Source organism: Saccostrea cucullata, unplaced genomic scaffold, assembly GCF_032062105.1.
Source record: "Saccostrea cucullata isolate Sc308-1 unplaced genomic scaffold, CSIRO_AGI_Scuc_v1 ctg205, whole genome shotgun sequence".
Classification (NCBI taxonomy): Eukaryota; Metazoa; Mollusca; class Bivalvia; order Ostreida; family Ostreidae; genus Saccostrea; species Saccostrea cuccullata.
In genome coordinates this window covers 507,748-513,231 of record NW_026936671.1, presented here as the reverse complement: position 1 = coordinate 513,231, position 5,484 = coordinate 507,748, and the positions used below count along the sequence as shown (strand labels likewise).

General features: G+C 36.5%; 1 pseudogene; it reads left to right on the top strand.

Annotated features, from left to right (window-relative positions):
* The first annotated feature begins 270 nt into the window (after positions 1-270).
* On the top strand, positions 271-5,484 carry LOC134246208 (uncharacterized; annotated as a pseudogene).

Genomic DNA, 5,484 nt, shown 5'->3' with positions numbered 1-5,484 from the left:
AAAAGCCCATGCATTTAAAATGTAAATAAGATATATCAAGGTTTGTATACGTGTATTTAAACATTTTCTTAAGTGAATTAGAATTATATTTTTTTACAGATTTCAATTAAATTCCTGCAATTAACTTTGTTTAAAAACTAGATTCTGTTTATTTTAAATTATATAACAGCTGATATAACACAGACGATGCAACCACAATTTAAACAACAATGTTAATTTTGTTTTGTCAATGCAACGCTGGTATACTACTTTTCATAGGTATGTTTGAAAATGGCTTCCTCCAATCTCGACCAAGTACAACACTACTTAGAATGCGACGTCTGTCAGAATCCGACCGCCTTTACCTGCAGACGATGTTCAGTAAAACTCTGTACAACATGTGTTGGGCCCCATATGCTTTTGAAATCAGAAAACAGTCATAATGTAGTTAAATACAGCGACCTAACAAAAACTGGAGGAGGGAAATGTCTTGCACATCCCCAGCAACAGTGCAGTGCTTTTGCAAGAATTGTGACATTCCTATCTGCGTCCTCTGTTTGTCCATTAAACACAAGACTCATTAGATTTCAGAATTACCCGAAAAAGCCGACGAACTATCAGATTTTATTTCGAAAGAAAATGAACGTTTACAGTCCATGCAACCAGAACTTTACAATTTTCTCGATCATACCAGAAAAGAATAAAAGCTCTACCAAAGGTCTATAAACAGTCAAAAGACTATATTACAACCCGAGCGAGAGAGTGGCATCAAGAGATAGAAGAAATAGAGAAAACATTTCATAAGAACCTGGATAAAATGCAAAAGGGAACATGCCAAGAAATCTCGTTCGATTTCGACAGCGATGGAGTCAATAAAAGTGTAATTGATGCAAATCACCCATATTCCCAAAACGCCGGTGTAACGACGAAAAATGACCACCGTAGAATATTGACCAGGGGGTCATTTTTCTACGTAGAAAAATGAACCCGGGTTAATATTCTACGACAAGTAGGGTCATTTTTCGACTGTAGAAAAACATTCCAGACCATTAATTCTACAACTCCACACACGTTGAAAAATGACCCCCATAGAAATTTGACCCCCTGCTTGTTTATACTATAAAACCTTATATATGTCTCTCCTGATATTTTTTCATACTTTCAAATGTAAGTAGGGGGATTTTTTATGTACTTTAATCCTTTCCAAATACTGGGTATATTTGATTGCATATCTTAATAGTAGCATCACAATCAATTATGTATCTAGTTATCTGGTATGGATTTATTTTTGGCTTGTAGAAACCCAATGAAAAACTTCAACAGTACTGTATAACAATATATTCAAGAAGTAGTGTGAATCAGATGTGGATACTCAAAAATTCCAAAGAACTTTAGGACAATTTGAAATTACAAGATTTTTCCAAAATAAACAGCTTAAAATCTTACGACTTTTCAAGTGTATACACAACCATACCCCGTGATAAATTAAAGTCCAGCCTTTTTGATATCATTGACAGCTGCTTTTTCAATAAAAATGGAACTTGTAAATTTACTTACCTGGTCATCGGTCATTTGCAAAATTATTTTGTTAAAACACATTCTGATTGCACACACAAGTCCTCTGAAGTTGGCATCAAAAAGATGCTTAAGTTTCTGATTGACAATCTCTATGTGGTTTTTGGAGACCAGGTCTTCGAACAATCTATTGGAATTCCCATGGGTACCAATTGCGCTCCGTTCTTATCAGACCTATTTTTGTATTCATATGAAGCAGAATTTGTGCAAAGTCTTATACGTGAAAAAAAGAAAACACCTGCTGTGGCCTTCAACTCAACATTTAGATATACCAACGACGTATTGTCAATTCACAATAGTAATTTCCATTCCTAAGTCGATACGATATATCCTGGTTAGCGTGAGATAAAAGATACTACAGAGTCTGACACATCTGTTTCATACTTGGATTTTACTTGAAAAAGACGTTTATGGTAATTTAACAACCAACCTATATGATAAACTTGATGACTTAAACTTTTCTATCATCAACTTCCCTTACTTATACAGCAATATACACCTTCACCATTAGGAGTTTATAAATCTCAGTTGATTCGATACGCAAGAGCATGCTCTACGTATGAACAATTTATAAAACGAGGTAAATTAATGACAAGCAAGTTGATGAAACAAGAATATCAGCAATCTCGTTTAAAGTCATCAGTTCGTAAGCTCTATGGTCGATACAATGACCTTGTCAGCAAATACAATTTTTTCATTGAGTGAAATGCTGGCTGACGTTTTTCATATTAATTATCAGTCCATTATTTATGCACTGAATTAACGGCGGCTTTTCCCCTTATTTCCCCTTTATGACAAGGAGCAAATGGCGGATGAGACCGGTCGGCAGGGGATGCTCGCTCCACCAAGGCACTTGATCCCGCCTCTGATGTTTAGGAGGTGTGTTTGGTCTGCTCCTATTTTGTATTGTTTTATGGTCTTTGGTATTAAATACTGTTCATGATATTCATATCCTTCTTCATTGAGGAGCATAAAGAGGTAGATTGACGTACTCCATAAAATGGCCTGTCAATATACTAATAAACCGACCAAATTCTAACGTCCTATTTCGATCATCAACATAAAGTAATGACTTAGTGCTTTCATTCCCTTTTAAAAAAATTCTTATGGGAGTCCAAGTTTGGAAACTCGGGCATTGTGAAACTGCAATGTTCTTGATTTTTTAAGAAAATTGGTGAAATTGAGCATCTTTAACTTTTGAGAAAAATATGAGCCCACCCTGCGATCCAAAAATTCTTCTATGGATTAGAATCTTCTGAAACAGTTCTTTCATTATATAATTCAACATTTAAGATCAGAGGTTGGGGCGGGGCTATGCAAAATATTAAAAAAACAGGTTCAATTTTTGGTCATTTTTAACGAAATTTTCAAGATTTGAGGAAAATGACGAAATACATGACGTCATAATACATAGACTAGAGAAAAAATTACGTCATTTTTATTTGATACGAAGTCACCAAGGGTTTAAGTGAAATACAACATATTTTCAACTAAAACTGAGTAGTTCTTATATTTCAGCAATTCACAGGGCCGAAAATGGACCAATGTGACGATAGAAAAGTTAAAGTCATCACGTTTATCATATAGCTTGGTTGTTAGATTACCATTAGTGTTTTTTTTTTTTTCAAGTAAAATATCCAAGTATGAAGCAGAAGTGTCGGACTCTGTGGTATCGTTTATCTCAAGCTCACCAGGATATATCGTGTCGACGTAGGAATGGAAATTATCATTATTAATTGACAATACGTCGTTGATATATCTAAATGTCGAGTTGAAGGCCACAGCAAGTGTTTTCTTCTTTTCACGTATAAGACTTTGCACAAATTCTGCTTGATATTACCAGTATACATTCGCCTAACAAAAATATTCCTACCAAAACGAATGTTTTTGCATATAAATGACAAGGGGTCATTATTCTACGGGGTCACTTTTCTACAATACACACGGAGAAAAACGACCCCAAGGCCATAATTTCTATAGAAAATTGGGTCATTTTTTTTACGTAGAATATTGACCAGGGGGTCAAATTTCTACGTAGAAAAATGAACCCCGGTCAATATTCTACGGGGGTCACTTTTCGTCGTTACACCGGCAAGACAATTTACGGCAGCAGACTTCTGGGGGTGGATCCTAGGTTCTTAGCTTTCTTAGTTAGAGAAAAAATAAACGTCTACCCCAGGAAGTAGTCCCTTATGCCCTAAATAGTTCCTGTCAAAAATCTTTATTTATTTACAAAATACGTAAAATGTCAGAGGCACTGGTACCAAAATTTATATTTAAAAAAGTTGAAATGAAGAAAATGAGAAAAAAAATCAACAGAAAATATTCACTTTTAAATGAAAATGTTTACATAGCCAATCGGGTAACGTCTACCCATTCAGTACTCGTCTCTATCTTGTTCAACCAGGAAATGATGTAAGCGTCCGGGAATTTGGTACCCTTTTATCTATATTTCGACGCGGTACTTCCACAACTACCAGATGCCAATTTGTACTATAAGAAAAAATATTTTGAAATTGAATAACGTAAAAAAATGAAATACAGCTTATTTTTTTAAAGAATTACTTTACTATAATTAATTTCCTTCCTTATTTTTGACTCCCGCCCCCCCCCCCTCCTCCCAAAAAAAGACAGGGGGGGGGGCAAATCTTCTAAATAATTAGTATTCTACCTATAATTTAAACCCAGTAAATTTTAAGATCCCTTCCTCAAACCTGCTGACATTAATTGCTTGGCGCACATCTCCCCGGGGAAGAATCACAGATTAACGTTAATTCGGCTTTTATTGAGTTTGCTATATGGAGAGAATGCTAAGGTTTTCTTGGCATGTCCATCTTTTATTACGTAAGCAGAAGAAAGAAATAAAAGAGATTCTTGAAAAGCTGAAATGCCTAAACCAAACAGTCTTCAGTTTGGCAAAATTTAAAGAAGTTTCCGAATCAATGAAGCTTAAAATTGATATTGAAAATTGCAGCTTCCAGCCTTAGTAGAGGAAACTCGACCTGCATACTTTCAATCTTGCCAATATGATAAAAACTACTAGTATCTCAAAACCTTTTTGGTTAAATCATTTAAACTTTCCATCCAGGATCATATGAAATCAAAGGATTTCATCCAATCATCAGAACAAGTCCTAGATGTACCGAAAATACTCTTCACCTTTGATTCAGAATTTAAAGCCAAGGAAAGATCTGGCAATCGTCTAAACAACATTGCATTTGTTTCTCTCGGTGGTGACAGTGCGCGGACAAGTGGATGCAGTAATGTCCTAAAGCTTTTCGATCTTCAGGGCCATCTCCTCGACACTGTCACCATTTCGGCATGGAGTAAAATCCTGACTCTCGGCCTGCACGACGGATATATAGTGTACCCTGATCCTACAGAATATGCTGTGAAAAGTATAAAAAGGAATTTTAAGACATAGTTCCATACTGGGTTGTGGATACCTTTGGGAATCGCATGTACCACAGCAGGGGACTTGGTGGTCTGTCTCAAGACTTCAGATCAAAGCGAGTCAAAGGTCGTCCAGTACAGACGTGCTCTAGGAAATCCAGTACGACTCAGAGTACCAGCCTCTGTTTCAGACGCCAGTTTACGTGATGGAGAAGTAACGGCGACATTTGTGTGGCTGACTGGCGTAAAAGGGCCCCCATAGTCGTGGACAAGTACGGAATATTCAGGTTCTCCTATTCGGGGAACGAAGAATCTAATAATGGATTTAGTGTTTTCTCCCTTACGACGGACAGCATGCATCATATTATCATCACTGATTTTATCAATAGCAAGATCCACGTGCTTGATAGGGACGGTCGATTACTGAGGTACATCATCCCTGATCTATAGGGATACAAGGACCACTCCCTGTGTGTGTTATTAAAGAGGAGGAGTTGATGGTGGGAGAGTGCATAACGGGAAAAGTCAAGAGAATAA